This window comes from Muntiacus reevesi, chromosome 14 (genome assembly GCF_963930625.1).
Source record: "Muntiacus reevesi chromosome 14, mMunRee1.1, whole genome shotgun sequence".
Classification (NCBI taxonomy): Eukaryota; Metazoa; Chordata; class Mammalia; order Artiodactyla; family Cervidae; genus Muntiacus; species Muntiacus reevesi.
Genome location: NC_089262.1, coordinates 19,456,851 through 19,476,066, shown reverse-complemented (window position 1 = coordinate 19,476,066; position 19,216 = coordinate 19,456,851). Strand labels below are relative to the sequence as shown.

General features: G+C 37.4%; 1 protein-coding gene and 1 non-coding gene across 3 annotated transcripts in view; both read left to right on the top strand.

Moving 5' to 3' along the window:
- The window catches only part of CDH12 (cadherin 12), a 307,444-nt gene that overhangs the window by 1,711 nt on the left and 286,517 nt on the right, over nt 1-19,216 (top strand). The window lies entirely within an intron of this gene.
- Nucleotides 15,796-15,867, top strand: TRNAC-GCA (transfer RNA cysteine (anticodon GCA)). The gene has a single exon. It is a non-coding gene; the product is annotated as a tRNA-Cys (tRNA).

The window sequence follows — 19,216 nt, the reverse complement described above, 5'->3', positions numbered from 1 at the left end:
AAATGTTTATGCTTGAAGAGAGTTTAAAATAAATCTAAAGTAGAAATAGAAAACTATAGTCAAGAGTATTAGGGAACTGATATAATAGATTATATCTCTGAAATATTAAAGTCCCTAGTGATTTTTGAAAATCTAAACTGAGAAACATGATGAGTCATGATTCTAATGCTGACTTAAATGAAACAAATTTATTTAAAAGCTAAATTCTTTGCCCTATGATTTTAGAATCTACCTTTTGAAAATATATTTTTAAAATATTGAATAATATAATGCGGAAGGTCTTCAACTAGAAACTTTGTTGAAAATGAACACATAGTCAGGTTGCCCTCCTGTTACCAAACACTATAATGGATGCACAGTGAGGCTGAACAAACTAAAATGTTAACAGTTGGAGCAGAGAAAGTTTTATCGCAGGGCCATGCAAGGAAACAGATGGCTTGTTCCCAAAGAAATGTGAACTCCTGAAAGTTTCAACAAAGCACTTTTAAAGGCAAGGGAAGGGAAGGCAGGGTGTGGTTAGTTGTAAACTTCTTGGGTAGGAATCCTTTGTCCTTGCAGGTGTCCACATAGGTAAGGTGAAGAGGTTCCTATAAATCTCCAAGACAAATGTTATTCTCTATTCTACAAGTTTTTGTCTCTATATAAATGGACTCTTAAAGGCCACGATCTTGAGAATGGGCTATGGTGTATATTTCAGGCTATAAGCAACATTCTTTTGCAAATGGTGCAGAGCCAGTATGATTAAGTATAAGCAACAAAGCACAAAGATTAAAATAAAAGAAATAGATCTAATATGGAGTCAGATTTGTCCTTCACAAATGCACTAGGGTATATGGGACCCTATGATGCTTTTGAACTGTGGTGTTGGAGAAGACTCTTGAGAGTCCATTGGACTGCAAGGAGATCCAACCAGTCCATCCTAAAGGAGTTCAGTCCTGAGTGTTCATTGGAAGGACTGATACTGAAACTCCAATACTTTGGCCAATATTTTGGCCACCTGATGCAAAGAACTGACTCATTTAAAAAGACCCTGATGCTGGGAAAGATTGAAGACAGGAAGACAAGGGGACAACAGAGGATGAGATGATTAGATGGCATCACTGACTCAATGGACATGAGTTTGGGTAAACTCTGGGAGTTGGTGATGGACAGGGAGGCCTAGCATGCTGCAGTTCATGGGGTCGCAAAGAGTCAGACACGACTGAGCGACTGAACTGAACTGATATGGGGCCCTAGCAAATATTTTCTGTGGGATACCTATCTATATATAAAGTATGATTCGCATCAAATCAATATTTGAGTACCTTTCTCACGGTCCAAATTTTAGTGACCTTGCAAAAAACATACAGTACCATTTAGCAGGAGCAATCTCCTTGTCAGGTTGGCTACTAGGAATCAGGGTCTGGTTTTCTGAATCCAGGAAAACTCCATAGATGCTAGTTCTGAGGTCCATAGGGTACCTGGTGAACCCTAAAATTAAGTGGAAAGTCAGAGAGAGCCATAAAGGGGAGAACTGTCTACTGGAGCCCAACAAGTTTCAACTGAGTCCAGGATACCTCCACTCAGATGGCATTGCTCCATAAATAGCCCTGAGCACAAGAAGGGCCTTCAAAACTTTTGAGGAAATCACCCCAATGCATGAATGTCCCCTGATGTTACTGTACATTGTTTCTGCTTATAATATTTGTGTGATCAAAGAGTATAAAAGAGTAAAGTTTTCTCTGATAAGATAATTTTATGTCATAGTACACTGATTTTTTGTGAATTAATTCAGTATAAGGATTGGGTTTTGAAATCCAAGACAAATGGAGAGGTAGCATACCTCTAGAATTCTTGTCTCCTGGGTGCCAGTTATGTCAACTCTGCTTGTGATGGAAGCTGGACATCACATTGAGGTTCCTGGCAAATGTCTGCTGAGAAGCCATTCTGACTTTAATTAAAGCAGATCCGTAGCCTTTACTTGCCAGAATTTGAGGTGAGAAAGTTGACATTTTGTTGAAAATTTAATGAAATTGGCTTTTAATCTATCCTAGTTAGAGTAGAATTTCACCTCCCAGTGGACATGATTAAAATGATCTAGGAACTACTTATAGAAGTTTTGTTTGATACTCTTGAATTCTATTTTTATAATTGATATGATAGTATGAAATTCATCCAAATCAGTTAAGAGATGAATCAGTATTTACAAACAGATTAGAAAGGAATAGACCTAAGATCTAATCCATTATGAAATTAAAACATTATTTTCATAGATGCATGGTTCCCCATTTGTAAAATATAATGAAAACTTATGGTTCTCAGGCAAAGTATGTTTCTAATGCAAATGAAAAGACAATTTCCAAGATTTCCTTTCCACATGGAAACTAATTAAAGTTTAATTGACTCTGTCTTGATGATTCTAGATATGGGAATAGTAATATGATAACACTGGGGCCAATTCAAGCCATTATATGTAAGTGTGTAAACATATATAAATATATCTGTGCTCCTGCTCTTTCTAGGAGGCTTTGAGACAGTTCACAGTAAAACAAAGTACTATAAATAATATAGAAGTCTGTGTTATGGGAAAAGGAAAATGCACAAGTGCCAAGCACAGTAGTCAACTGAACCATTATAATTATAATTGAGATTCAGATTTAACATATATTTCTTTGCAGCAAGAACATACATATTTTGTTGTTCAGTTGCTAAGTCATATCTGACTCCTTAAGACCCCATGGACTATAGCACTCCAGGCTCCTCTGTCCATGGGGATTTCCAGGCAAGAATACTGGAATGGGTTGCCATTTCCTTCTCCAAGGGATCTTCCTGGACCAGGGGTCAAACCTGTGCCTCGTGAATTGACAGGTGGATTCGTTACTACTGAGCAACCAGAGAAGCCCCAAAATGAACATAGAAAACATTGATTTGAAGAGTTACCATTATTGGAAACTCCACTTACTAAGAGAAAAAAAAAAAAGTTTCCCTACGTTCAAGTTTAAAAGAATTTCTTCCTGTAGAAATTAATGAGGAAGGAGTGAGTGGCTTAATGGATATTAGCCTCAACAACTGTTATATTTAATATTAAAAGGATCAGATGTTATTGTTGATATCCTTTCAAGAAAGACCAAGCTGTGGCATTGCTTATAATGACTGTGACTTAATACACAAATAAATACCAAGGTTGTCCACAGGTAAAACCAATGCTTTTTTCATTGAATTTGCTACAACACCTGGATATGTGTAAAATGCCATATTGCAGAGCAACACAGAAACTAATTTGATTAGCAAATATGTTTAACACATGCATTACTTATTGCTCAAAGTCACCTCAAAAAAGTATCATTAAAGGAACACATAGATGTGCCTGCCCATACACACACACACACACACACACGAGTAAATTGTTTATACCATCAAATATAACTGGGTGCCTCTGTCTCAATTCAAAAGAGCTTGTTAGCAGAAATTCTTAAATTGAAAGTATTTATTTAATATGCCAGATTTTATCAGGCACTCTGTCTATCAGATCTAGTCCCTTAAATCTATTTCTCACTTCTACCTAATCATAAGGTATTTGATTTAGGTCATACCTGAATGGTCTAGTGGCTTTGCCTACTTCCTTCAATTTATGTCTGAATTTGGCAATAAGGAGTTCATGATCTGAGTCACAGTCAGCTCCCAATAATGGTTTTGCTGACTGTATAGAGCTTCTCCATCTCTGGATGCAAAGAATATAATCAATCTGATTTTTGTGTTGACCATCTGGTGATGTCCATGTGTAGAGTCTTCTCTTGTGTTGTTGGAAGAGGGTATTTGCTATGACCAGTGCGTTCTCTTGGCAAAACCCTATTAGCCTTTGCCATACTTCATTCTGCACTCCAAGGCCAAATTTGCCTGTTACTCCAGGTGTTTCCTGACTTCCTACCTTTGCATTCCAGTCCCCTATAATGAAAAAGACATCTTTTTTGGGTGTTAGTTCTAAAAGGTCTTATAGATCTTCATAGAACCATTCAATATCAGCTTCTTCAGTGTTACTGGTTGGGGACATAGGCTTGGATTACTGTGATATTGAATCATTTGCCTTGGAAACGAACAGATATCATTCTGTCATTTTCAGATTGCATCCAAGTACTGCATTTCAGACTCTTTTGCTTTATTGACTATGCCAGAGCCTTTGACTGTGAGGGTCACAATAAACTGGAAAATTCTTAAAGAGATGGGAATACCAGACCATCTGACCTGTCTCTTGAGAAACCTGTATGCAGGTCAGGAAGCAACAGTTAGAACTGGACACGGAACAACAGACTGGTTCCAAATAGGAAAATGAGTACATCAAGGCTGTATATTGTCACCCTGCTTGTTTAACTTACATGCAGAGTACATCATGAGAAACACTGGGCTGGAAAAAAGTACAAGCTGGAATCAAGATTGCCAGGAGAAATATCAATAACCTCAGATATGCAGATGACACCACCCTTATGGCAGAGAGTGAAGAAGAACTAAAAAGCCTCTTGATGAAAGTGAAGGAAGAGAGTGAAAAAGTTGGCTTAAAGCTCAACATTCAGAAAACTAAGATCATGGCATCTGGTCCCATCACTTCCTGGCAAATAGATGAGGAGACTGTGGAAACAGTGTCAAACTTTATTTTGGGGGCTCCAAAATCACTTCAGATGGTGACTGCTGCCATGAAATTAAAAGACGCTTACTCCTTGGAAGGAAAGTTATGACAAACCTGGATAGCATATTTTAAAGCAGATACATTACTTTGTCAACAAAGGTCCATATAGGCAAGGCTATGGTGTTTCCAGTAGTCATGTATGGATGTGAGAGTTGGACAGTGAAGAAAGCTGAGTGCCAAAGAATTGATGCTTTTGAACTGTGGTGTTGGAGAAGACTCTTGAGAGTCCCTTGGACTGCAAGGAGATCCAACCAGTCCATCCTAAAGGAGATCAGTCCTGGGTGTTCATTGGAAGGACTGATGCTGAAGTTGAAACTCCAGTACTTTGGCCACCTCATGCAAAGAGTTGACTCATTGGAAAAGACCCTGATGCTGGGACGGATTGGGGGCAGGAGGAGAAGGGGACGACAGAGGATGAGATGGCTGGATGGCATCACCAACTCGATGGACATGGGTTTGGGTAGACTCCAGGAGTTTGTGATGGACAGGGAGGCCTGGCTTGCGGCGATTCATGGGGTCACAAAGATTCAGACACGACTGAGTGACTGAACTGAACGGAACTGAACATGGCATATGGCATAAAGATTCAATATTGCAGTATACCTAATCCCTAATTTCAGAGGCATTTGTTTATTCAACATATTTTTAATTGAAAATACATTATCATTTCAGAAAGTGTTAAGCCTTGTGGGAGTAAAGTATTAATGTCTTTAGATTGCAGTTATAACAGATAAGCTTTGTTGTTTGTCTTAGGGCACTAATTTAATTTATTTACTTACATAAATTCATGTAATCTTCACAACAACACTATCAGGTAAATTATTGGTAGCCCCATTTTACTTATCAGAAAACTGAGGCACAGGAAAATCAAATAATTTCCCATGGTCCAACACCCAATAAATACTGAAACTGGGATTTTAAATTGGGTAGAGCAGGTAGTTTAGGTCCATGGCACCAGAAAACATCACATTTTATTATCATACAAGCATTTCAGGAGCTTACAATAATTCTAATACTCTGTCAAATGTACTATGACAAAGACCTTATTAGGAGTTGTGGAGACAAAATAAGGTCTATGACTATATCTAAAAGAAAAATTCAAGAAGAGATTCACAGTTGATGAAGTACCTGAAATGAATCTTGAAAGATGTCTTTGTTTTTAGGAAGAGATAGTCTGAGGAAATGTTTTTCTAAGCTCTCTGGCTTGAAAGTGAAAGGTGAGCCTCAATAATATCTAAATAATCAGAGAGTGTAAAATCAACATTTCAGAGTAGGTTATAGAAAGTTTCAGAGTAGGTTAAATAGAGAAAATACAGAGGCTCAAGTCTGATGTCAAGATTAATAATATTTATTCTTTTCTTTTTTTTTTTTTAAAATTGAGATATAATTGACAAAGAATAGCAGTTCCCAGTGTACAATATAGTGTTTTGCTATTGTATACATTGTGAAATGATCTCCGCAGTAAGTCTAGTTAACATCTATCATTGTGCATAGTTACATTTTTTTCTTGTGATGAGAACTTTTAAGATTTACTCCCCTAGCAACCTTCAAATATGTAATACAGTACTATGAACTGCAATCACTATGCTGAACATTGCAGTACTACTTGTTATTAAAGGTGTCAGTATCCACAAAGTGTTTGGTTGAAAATTCACATGGAAGAAACTGCAGTTCTAGAAAGATCACTCAGTGATCCATTTAAAGGACATTGGAGACACAAAAACAGACATGGAGACAGGAGACATGTGTAGGAGACGGTTACAGGAGAATTACCTAGGCAGTAAGAAAGGAAAGGCATATTAAATGTGGTCGTTTAAAAGGTAGATGGAGAATAAAATTTCAAGATCCACTGTTCAAGAGAATATGAAGGATGAGACCAAAAAAAAAAAAAAAAAGTTAGTGGACAATCACATGTAGAGAATGAGAGGGTTCTGTTTTGCTAGTATCCTGTATAGATTTGGTTCTAGAGAAGAAATAAAAGGATCACTCTTATATATTATATATCCAGAGTTTCTTAGAAGTACCCAGGTGAAGTATCTCATGGTTGTTTAGATACATGAACCTAGAGTTCACAAGAGAGACCTATGGTAGAGATATAGGATCAGGAGATGATATACAGATGGTGGTCAAAATCACATAAGTGGTAATTATGTAAAGTGACAATGTGCTAGGAAAAGTTACAGAGAAAATATGAGAACCCTGATTTTTAACTGCAAAGCGGATGAAGAATAGATCAATTTAATGAATAAGAAGTAAAAGACAAAGAATGTTACAGAATATATAGCTAAAAAAGTCTTAAGAATAACAAGTGACAATGCCAATTTCTGCAGGTCAAATGAAACAATGACTGGAACACTTCTACTGATTTTGTCAGATAGTGAATCAGAAGCAAATATAGCCAAAATTATTTTCATCATTTTCTCTAGAGTTTGAAGAAAGGAGGAACAAATGAGTCCAGCCTGTAGATGCCATTTCAGAAGTGTAGGTGAAAAAGATTCTTCTGTGCTGGTTTGATCTGATAGAGATTCTATTAGTGTTTTCCAGAGAAACAAAACCAAGAGGATGTATGTATATATGATTTAAGGGAAATGACTTCTAAGTGGTAAAACTAATCAGCAATGTGCAATTCTCTTCATCAGCATGAAACGGTTAAAGAAGAGGAAAAAGAGGAGATGACTGTACCAATTCTTTTTTTTTTTTTTTTTTTTTTACTGCAGTTTTTTTTGTTTGTTTGTTTGAGGGAATCATTGTGATGGAATAGAGAGAAGACTACTAAAAAAACAACCAAGAGAAACCAGTGAATCTACAACAACACTAAAGTTCCAAAGAGATGTACCTATAAAAATATATGCTTTGCAATATACATAAATACCTTGGAGATATTGTGGGTTCAGTTCTAGATCACAGCAATAAAGCAAACACTGCAATTAAGTGAGCCACACGCATCTTTTTTGGTTTCCCAAAGCACATAAAGTTGGTTTCCACTGTGCATAATCTATCATGTACAGTAGAATTATATTAAAAATAACAATGTGCATACTTTAATTAAAAAATACTTTATTGCTACAAGCTGCCAACTGACCATTATCTGAGCCTTCAATAAGTCCTAGTAGTCCTGTCAAAATCACTGATCATAGATCACCATAAAAATATAATAACAAAAAAGTTTTAGAATTGGAAGAATTACCAAAATGAAACCCAGTGGCAGGAAATGAGCAAATATGTTGGAAAGATGGCACTGATAGACTTGCTGGAGCAGAGATGCATAAACCTTCAGTTTGAACAATGTGTACTATCTGAGACGTGTAATAATGTGAAATGCAATAAAACAAGATATGCTGTGTATGTTCATATGTATATATGTGCATGTGTATAAACACACATGCACAAAAAGTCAAGGCTGTGGCAATAGAATTTTATTTTTTGAATAATTACATATAGAATTTGGTTTTGAATTAGTAAAATAAAAGATAAAGAAAAAATAGAAATAGTACAGTAGTGTATTAAAGTAGTTATAATTGCATTGAAAAAATAATTTGTCTACATTGAAAGTCTTCCAAACTAACACAATATAAAGATGCTATTTTAACTCATGTATATATCCCTTTTGGAGAAGGCAATGGCAACCCACTCCAGTACTCTTGCCTGGAAAATCCCATGGACGGAGGAGCCTGGTAGGCTGCAATCCATGGGGTTGATAAGACTTGGACACAACTGAATGACTTCACTTTCACTTTTCACTTTATGCATTGGAGAAGGAAATGGCAACCCACTCCAGTGTTTTTGCCTGGAGAATCCTAGGGATAGGGAAGCCTGGTTGACTGCTATCTATGGGATCGCACAGAGTTGGACACGACTGAAGTGACTTAGCAGCAGCAGCAGCATATATCCCTTTGTATCCAATAATAATACAAGTTATATCACAAAGCTATACTAAGACATTTAAAAGTTGTTTTTATGGCTCAACATCTATGTATCTTTTCTCTTTCTCTTTTTTCTTTCCCTCTCTTTTTTTCCTGCCCTCTTCCCTCTCTTCCTCTATTTGTTTCCTCTCTCTGTTCCTCTCTTTCTTCCTCATTTGTGAGTCACGTAGCTTTCAGCTCAGTTCAGTCACTCAATCATGTCCGACTTTTTGAGACCCCAAGGACTGCAGCACGCCAGGCTTCACTGTCCATCATCAACTCCAGGAGCTTACACAAACTCATGTCCATCAAGTTGGTTATGTAATCCAACCATCTCATCCTCTGTCATTCCCTTCTCCTCCTGCCTTCATCTTTCCCAGCATCAGGGTCTTTTCCACAGTTTGTTGTGATCCACACTGTGAAAGGCTTTGGCATAGTCAATAAAGCAAAAATAGATATTTCTCTGGAACTCTCTTGCTTTTTCAATAATCTGACGAATGTTGGCAATTTGATCTCTGGTTCCTCTGTCTTTTCTAAATCCAGCTTGAATATCTGGAAGTTTTGGCTTATGTACTGTTGAAACCTGGTTTGGAGAATTTTGAGCATTACTTTGCTAATGTGTGAGATGAGTGCAATTGTGCAGTGGTTGGAACACTATTTGGCATTGCCTTTCTTTGGGATTGGAATGAAAACTGACCTTTTCCAGTCCTGTGGCCTCTGCTGAGCTTTCCAAAGCTGCTGGCATAATCAGTGAAGTGATTTAAAAGCATCATCTTTTAGGATTTGAAGTAGCTGAACTGGAATTCCTTCACCTCCACTAGCTTTCTTCATAGTGATGCTTCCTAAGGGCCACTTGAATTCACATTCCAGGATGTCTGTTTCTAGGTGAGTGATCACACCATTGTAGTTATCTGGGTCATGAAGATCTTTTTTGTATAGTTATTCTGTGTATTCTTGCCACCTCTTCTTAATATCTTCCACTTCTGTTAGGTCCATACCATTTCTGGCCTTTATTGTGTCCATCTTTGCATGAAATATTCCCTTGGTATCTCTAATTTTCTTAAAGAGATCTCTAGTCTTTCCCATTCTATTGTTTCATCTATTTCTTTGCATTGATCACTGAGGAAGGCTTTCTTATCTCTCCTTGCTATTCTTTGGAACATTACATTCAGATGGGTATAGATTTCCCTTTGCCTTTAGCTTCTCTTCTTTTCACAGCTATTTGTAAGTCCCCCACAGGCAACCATTTTGCCTTTTTGGATTTCTTTTTCTTGGGGATGGTCTTGATCTCTGCCTCCTGTACAATGTCACGAACCTCCGACCATAGTTCTTCAGGCACTCTGTCTATCAGATCTAATCCCTTGAATCTATATGTCACTTCTACTGTATAATCATAAGGAATTTGATTTAGGTCATACCTGAATGGTCTAGTGGTTTTCCCCACTTTCTTCAATTGAACTCTGAATTTTGCAATAAGTTCATGATCTGAGCCACAGTAGCCTCCAATCTTGTTTCTGCTGACTGTATAGAGCTTCTCCATCTTTGGCTGCAAAGAATATAATCAATCTGATTTCAGTATTGACCATCTGGTGATGTCTATTTGTAGAGTCTTGTCTTGAGTTGTTGGAAGAGGGTGTTTGTTATGACCAATTCATTCTCTTGGCAAAACTCTTTTAGCCTTTGCCCTGCTTCATTCTATACTCCAAGGCCAAATTTGCCTGTTACTCCAAGTATCTCTTGACTTCCTACTTTTGCATTCCAGTTCCCTATGACGAAAAGGGCATCTGTTTTTTTTTTTTTGATGTTTGTTCTAGAAGGTCTTGTAGGTCTTCATAAATTGAAAGGGAAAAAGTGAAGTCACTCAGTCATGTCTGACATTTTGCAACCCCATGGACTGTAGCCCACCAGGCTCCTCTGTCCATGGGATTTTCCAGGCAAGAATACTGGAGTGGGTTGCCATTACCTTCTCCAGGGGATCCTCCCAACCCAAAGATCAAACCCGGGTCTACTGCAATGCAGATAGATGCTTTACCATCTGAGCCACTGGGGAAGCCATAGGTCTTCATAGAATCATTCAACTTCAGCTTTTGCAGCATTACTGGTTGGGGCATAGACTTGGATTACTGTAATATTGGATGGTTTGCCTTGGAAACGAACAAAGATCATTCTGTCATTTTTGCGATTGCACCCAAGTACTGCATTTCAGACCTTTTGTTGACTATGAGGGCTACTCCATTTCTTCTAAGGGATTCTTGCCCACAGGAGTAGATATAATGGTCATCTGAATTATAGTTTGGATTAATTGCAGCTTTGGAGAATTGGATAATTTGGAGAATTTTGGATGAATTGTAGTTTTGAAGAAGCCCCTAATGTAGTTTTCATGGTTCAATTTGCTCCTAAAGTGTGAGCTTTCAAAATCAAAGTAATTTCTACTCATTTGAAATTCAAGATTCATCACACCAGCTCGAATTCATACAAGATTTAAAAACGTATTCATCCTCTTGACTCCTGCCTCACATATTTGAGAGACTTTTGCAGTATATTCAAGTGTCCTAAGTCAAGGTCTTATTTCTAATCCATTCCACTTTCAAATGGATTGACCTTGCCGCTAATCAAAACATCTTTAGCTACCTGCTCTTTCTGTAGCAAAACATCAGAGGAAGCCATTAGGTAAGTCTGATATTTTATTACACATCTTGATTCTTAACTATATCCCTGAGTTTTATAGTCTCTCTCAGTACATGAGATTGTCATTGAAATAATCATTTTGGGGTATGACTAGATAGCAGTACATCTAAAAGGACAATTGCTGCTAAATTAGAGGCTGGACAAACTGTCAGTCCTCATTGTATGTGAGTTCGTCTCTCCCCTTTACAATTTGCTTCGTGTTTCTAGCATGCTAGTTGTTTCATAATAGCTGTGCCATAAAGGTTTAATGGGTTTATTTTAATTGAATTGGCAGGACCTTGAAAGAAAGTCAACATCTTTAAATCAATATATGAATCATTAACAAAAAACATTTCAAAAGTAACATGGGTAACATTAACACTCTTTTTGTTTCTTTTTATCCTCCTTTCTTTTCCTCTTCTCCTCCTACTGTTTTTCCACCTTGCCTCTAATTATCTTTCAGTCCTTCTTGTCCTTTTAATCATTTCTCTGCATTAATTACTGACTGGTTACTTAAAAACTAAGATAAAGGGTTAGCTTTGATTCTAATTTTCAGGTCTTATAGTTATTATAACTATCCATATGAAAGTGCTTAAGTATGCATGTCAATCCACATGACTAAGGGCACAGCAGAGTATCATATACCCAGATTATATTTTCACCAGAAATAGCTCAGATGCATTTGTCACAAACTTAACAGTACAATCCATTGTGTGTGTATGTTTGCCGTGTGTGTGTTTCCAAATGTTTTTAGTAAACCATTTACTTGAAAACAAAACAAACATTAGTTGTATTCTTTGGAAAACAGTGCTCTCTGTGGGCTAAACATTGATGAACCACTGTGATGGTGGTGTCTTAGTCTTTGTGTCCAACTCTTGAGACCTCATGGACGGTAGCCCACCAGGCTCCTCGGTCCATGGGATTTCCCAGGCAAGAATACTTGATTGGGTTGCCATTTCCTTCTCCAGAGGATCTTCTCTGGGTCTCCTGCATTGCAGGCTCATTCTTTATTGAACCAACAGAGAAACGATGACCCACCACTCGCATTTTATAGCAGACATTAAGATATGGGACCCAGTGGAATGATTAGAGAAGTACCCGGAGAAAGAGCACCTGAATGAAAAGATAACAGAAAAAACAAGTACGGAATGTCCTGAATAATAAAGATTTCAAATATAATGTTTTCATCTTCTAACAACATTGCATTTATGAATTTATGCCACTCTAACCACGCTTGTAATATAGAGGAATTCTTTTGTATATTTAAGCATAGCAGATATGTGAGAAAAATTCCTCTTTCTCAGCTCTGAAAAAAACCGAAACCACTGTCATAGGAGGTACTATCTATATATGTTTTGTTGTTCATAAGGAGCAACATCATCTATTGCTGCTGACATTTAATCAATGCAACTAATATATAAAATTACTGTTATGAAAGCATATGTTTTCTGCTCCTGGACTTTCTCATAAAGATTGCATATATGAGATTTCCTATATATCATATAGCAATGTAACCACTATAGACTTTTAGTGTTTACTCATTCTCTATATTCAAGAATGCTGCTATGCTGTTGCTGTTGTCCTTGTTTCCTGTCAACTATTCGGAGTGGCTAGACTTCCACAGTTTCATGAATGCTGGAAGAAAACATGAGATGTTTGGATCAGAGAAAAGAGACATTATCACTCATTGCACATCAGGCAACTGGAGCGCTCGCATCATTGAGTCAGTTCCCATGGCCTCAGGTACCAGTGGGCAAAATAGATAGGTCAGGTGGATGCCAGCACATGCAGTGGGTTTCATTACAAGAGGAACCCTGATAATTTAATCCCTGCCCTTTGTTGGGAAGGAGACATTATAGTTATTCTATTGCATTGCAAGCATTATGTGAACTTTGTTTCGGAAGAAGATAGTATGTCTCAACTTTTCAAAGTTGCAGTTATATAAAATTCTTGAAAATACAGACTTGAGGAAATGCTTTCTGCATAAGACTTGCAGGAACAAAAGAGAATGGAGAATTATCGTTCAGTGTAATATAGTATGTTGATTCACTAAAGCAATAACATATAACTTGTATGCGTGTTCAGTCACAGTTGTGGTCAACTCTTTGAGACCCCACTGACTATAGCCCGCCAGGCTCCTCTGTCCATGGGATTGTTCAGACTAGAATACTGGAGTGGGTTGTCATTTCCTCCTAGAGGGGATCTTCTGAACCCAGGGGTCAAACCCATGTTGCTTGCATCTCCTGCGTTGGCAGGTAGATTCTTTACCATTGCACTAACAAGTAATGTAGTGACTTTTAGTAAAGTTACGAACAATTTAAACTTTCTTCTGCCAGCTAACTGAATTATTTTGTCAGTAGTCAAATGATAGCTCTCTTTCTCTCTCTCTCTCATTCTCTTTTTATGCAACATAAAAATAAATCATATCCTCTTCCATTTTGAAATTTTGACTTAGAATTAAAAACGTAAAAGAGGGTTGGAACTGAATGTAAGAAGAAATGCCCCAAGTCTGCTTCTGACTCTTGGTGATGTTGGTCTCCACAACTTTCTTCTCAATAAGTATAACCTTTTCTATATACATACTTATTTTTTTGTCTTAATGATAGAAAATCACTTATCTTTCAGCCAGTGGGTATGAATAATTGTTTAAAATATAACTTCCTCATAATTATATAAATAGTGTCACTCCTTGATTAAAGTTACTTTTCCATTATAAATGGTGACTTATTATAATAAGGAATGAAAAAATATATAATAAGGAATGAAGAGATCATATAGAATTACATTTCTCTTGATTTTGCAAAGTATTCAGTGATATTTAATTTTGAAATAACCTGTGATAGCTTGAGATTATTTATGGAATTTTATGATACTTTCAGCCAGCTATTTTAAAGGATACAAGGTTGTAAATCAAAATGTTTTCAAAGTGATAGGCATTAAAATAGGGCAAAGATATTTTCTCATAATATAAAAGGTTCTAAAGACAATTCTCTGTGAAGTAGACTTATAAGCTAAACAATAAATTGGTAGCTTTGACAAGATGGAGTCATAGTTATGCTGACCATATCAACTACTATTGCAATGCATTTCAAATAGTAACTTTTGAGGCCATTTTAAACAGTGTTGTAGCTTTAAAAAAAAAAGCAACAAAGAAAACACAAGGAAAACTACACTTTGAAAATAAAGTCAGGCAATTAAAAATGGCTGAAAACATAACCCATCAGTAATTTTTCACTTCAGTTAAAACATTTTGATCATCAAGTAGGAAAATATTTAAATTATTTTTATTATGCATTAAATTATTGTGATCAAGAAATTCCTTAAAATTTTTCTTTTGCTATATACAAATTAGAATACTGAATGTCTTCTCAAGTCTATAGCTGCATTCAAATGTGCCAAAGAAATACATGAAAACTAGCAAAAGCTTAATTTCTAACAAATGATTGAAGAAAATATGTTTAATTAAACACTCAGAGCTTCTTAATCCATTTAAAGTGTAGCTTTAAAATTACCCTGAAAGTAAAAGTGAAACCAAAAATAGCATAAATATAGCCCTTTCTTTCTTCTCTTTCTCTCTTTCTCCCTGCTTCCCTTCCTTTCTTCCTTCCTTCCTTTCTTAGCAAAGATCTTAAGAGAACAAAAGGAGAAATTTAAGGGAAAACCAGAAGCTAATCTAACAAATAAAAACATTAAATATATGTACAAAAATGCACTAGACTTCTTTTTAGATAGTATCATTGAAGACTTCCCCAAATCCGTACATATGTTTTCTAATATCAAGGAATAACTTCAAGGTACACAGTTTGTAGATGTTGGCTTATCTCTGATTCCCTAGAGGACCCAGAACACTGAGTGACATATTTGACCACCTCTCTGCTCAACATTCAGAAAACTAAGATTATGGCATCTGGTCCCATCACTTCAAGGGAAATAGATGGGGAAACAGTGTCAGACTTTATTTTTGGGGGCTCCAAAGTCACTGCAGATGGTAATTGCAGCCATAAATTAAAAGACACTTACTCCTTGGAAGGAAAGTTATGACCAACCTAGACAGCATATTAAAAAGCAGAGACATTACTTTGTCAACAAAGGTCCATCTAGTCAAGGCTATGGTTTTTCCAGTGGTCATGCATGAATTTAAGAGTTGGACTGTGAAGAAAGCTGAGTGCCAAAAAATTGATGGTTTGAACTGTGGTGTTGGACAAGGCTCATGAGAGTCCCTTGGACTGCAAGAAGATCCAACTAGTCCATCCTAAAGGAGATAAGTCCTGGGTGTTCATTGGAAGGACTGATGCTGAGGCTGAAACTCCAGTACTTTGGCCACCTCATGCGAAGAGTTGACTCGTTGGAAAAGACCCTGATGCTGGGAGGGGTTGGGGGCAGGAGGAAAAGGTGATGACAAAGGATGAGATGGCTGGATGCATCACCGACTCAATGGACATGAGTTTGAGTAAACTCCGGGAGTTGGTGATGGACAGGGAGGCCTGGCGTGCTGTGGTTCATGGGGTCGCAAAGATTCGGACACGACTGAGCGACTGAACTGAACTGAACTGCCCTTAAGGGGTTTCCCTGGTGGCTCAGATGGTAAAGCATCTGCCTGCAATGCAGGAGACCCGGGTTCGATCCCTGGGTTGGGAAGATCCCTTGGAGAAGGAAATGGCAACCCACTCCAGTACTCTTGCCTGGAAAATTCCATGGACGGAGGAGCCTGGTAGGCTACGGTCCATGGGGTCGCAAAGAGTCAAACATGACTGAGCGACTTCACTTTTCTGCCCTTAATAACTGTATCTTCATCATCACCTCATCAAAATTTGTTGCAAACATTATGTGTTTTCAATTAAGTAAATGTTTATAAATATCTGGCTCTTGTGGATCATGAAAGAGCAAGTCTCCAACCTCATGGTTTGGGGTCAGAAATAGCATAAATGAGGAGAGGATGGAGGAAAGTTATTTCAGTTCTGGTTATTCCTGAAGAAATCCTTGTCCCCAGTTTCCCTGTGTCTGTACTGACAAGTTCCTCACAATGCACTCCTTTCCGTGATCCCACTGCTTCACTTTTCCTGGAAAGAAAGAGTGGTTCTGATACTAAACTGTATTGAAAAATCTTAATTGCATATTTTTACCTTCTAATAGTAATAAGTATCTAAGCTTCTTTGAAAGTGTTTCTCTTTTTAATGACTGCCTCTGCTCATGCTTTCCTTTATTTCGAAATCAAGGTGTCCTTGAGAAATATTTAGTGCAACAAAGATAAATATTAACAGAAGTCTTTCAAATATGAGTTTCAATCAGAAATTGGCAAAGTCTGGCTTGCAGACCAAATCCAGCCTGGTGTCTGTTTTGAAAATAAAGTTTTATAGGGACACCATCATGATTATCTACATACTGTCTATAGCTGCTTCCACACATGATAGCAAGGTTGCATATTTAGGACAGAAATCTATTATATCACAAAACTTCAAAAACCGACTACGTGGTTCTTTATAAAAAATCCCTAGATAATTATCCTTGATACAACATTTCTGTATGGACTTTTGACCTTGTATGTGTGGATGCTCAGAACTGCCTGCTCAGTCCTGTCTGTCTTAAAGATTCAGGATGCTCATTCTCAGAAATTAGTCTCCTGGAAGAGAAAAGGCAAGGTGCAGTGAAAGAATCTTGACCTCTTTTGTGGCTTTTAATAAACTTCCTACCTCAGTATCCTCATCTTAAAGTAGGGATGATGTGGAAAGAAATAAGATGGAAGTTGTGTGGATAAGTTAATCCACATATGGGACAATGTGTGACCATCCTCAGCCAAGTGTCATTAGTGTTACTGTGCTACCCTCACAATGAATTTTTACCTGGTGTAGAAACTGTAATATTTCTGGATGGAATAGGGAAATTTAGGTTTCACACTAAGGTGTCTAGATTATCAGAAGGTACTTTTCACTCCTTGGAACAAGAGGACCATAGAGGAAGGATTTGTCATATTCTATGGAACAAGACATAGATTCCCATTGCCACCGCGATTCCCTAGTTTCCCAAGAATCTCCCAGCATCACAAGCAGACCCACGTTCCAAACTTTTGTTCCTTTCTTTAAGGATATTCAAATGGCCAGCACTGCAGTATGAAAGAATCTCAGCCACGCAATCATAATAAGTGGGGAAATTATTACTAGAATTCTTTAAATTCATATTGTCAGGAGTACAATGATTCCTATCATAAAGCACAGATGAAATAAGTTTATTCAAAGTTTACAATATACGAGGAAAGTCATGTCAAAAACCAAATACATTAATGAGAACAAGTGAACAAAATCAAGACACGAATTGTAACACACTAGATTAAATCAATATTAATATGCATAGTGGATAAAATTATTTAAACACTATTTAACAGACTCTGTTTTCATTCTTTGGTTAGTTTCAACACTTATTTATTATGTATAACATCTGGCTCCTTTATACTCATTATGCTCAACAATTACAAATAAACTTAGCAATTCTATGTAAATTTAAAATTTTGCAATTCATGGAAGAAATCTAGTTTTCTGAGCATAGAATGCCAGTGTTTAATTCAACATTTAGAAGTGCTACTTATGACATATTTTTATCAATATTTGCAAACAAGCCCTCGTTACTAATTTGCCAAGCATATTTGTAGTCTTTACCTCCACTGATAAGACATACAGTCTTTCATTAAATATCAAACTTTAGTTTGGGACATTAAATACTTTTGAGAAATGGTTAGTTTATTTTTATCAGCTACAAGATGATTATTTTATTTCTATCGGCCAATCGATTTTGAAGTATAGACAGTGAGAAGGTGTTAGTCGCTTAGTCGTGTCTGACTCTTTGCGACCATTTGGACTGGAGCTGGCCAGGCTCCTCTGTCCATGGAATTCTCCAGGCAAAAATACTGGAGTGGATTGCCATTTCCTTCTCCAGGGGATCTTCCCGACCCAGGGATCGAACCTGGGTCTCCTGCATTGCAGGCTGATTCTTGACCATCTGAGCCACCAGGGAAGTAGTTAAGAGCAGAAGAAAAGGGAAGGTGCGTGCTGGGCCTCCCTGCTGGTGACACCAGGTGCAGTATTTGAAGTATAGTCATATTTATATTTCAAAGTGAAAAGTGAAAGTGAAAGTCTCTCAGTTCTGTCTGACTCTTTGCAACCCCATCAACTGTAGGAATTATCCAGGCCAGAACACTGGAGTGGGTAGCCTTTCCCTTCTCCAGGGGATCTTTCCAGGCCAGGGATAAAACCCAGGTCTCCTGCATTGCAGGCGGATTCTTTACCAGGATGCCCATATATTTCAAGTGATGCCTTTTTATTAATGGCTGGGTATACATATTACTGAGTGAAACTTTTTGTGTCAAACAATGATCAAGGGCAGCTATTAAGTTAATAAGTGACTAAGGAGGGAAAATTTTCAGTTCAATTAAGTAGAATAATTGCTTCCAGAAAAATAATTATATTCTCAATATGCTAAGCTTCCTGGGTGAGAGTTCAAAACAGTAAGTGAGATATAAATGTCTAAGTGTGGGTAAAGACTGTGAGAATTTTAAGATGAGTAAAATGTGAACATGGATAGAAGGGAAGAGGAAATATCTGAAGTGAAAATACAGGTTTTGATATGCTCCCCTTATGTTATGGGCTTCAATAATATGGGTCTACACAATCAGGTCATCCTTGCTTGCTATTTTGAGATGATAAGAAAATAAGACCCAAGTACCAACTGAGCAGGAGGTCTAGTCCCTTGCACCTGTCATGAAGATGCTCACCTTGCAACTGCTTTTGCAGGGAGTGAGGAGCAAACTGCACCGATATCTGTCCCAGCCTGAAGTGCAGATCTTGCTAATGTTTTTCTTTTTCTTTTTGCTGTGATGAGTTTGTTGCATTGCCCATCTCATCGTGGTGGCTTTTCTTGGTTGCAGAACACGGGCTCAAGGGACCATGAACTTCAGTAGTTACAGTACAGGGGGTCAGCATTGTGACCCCTTGACATG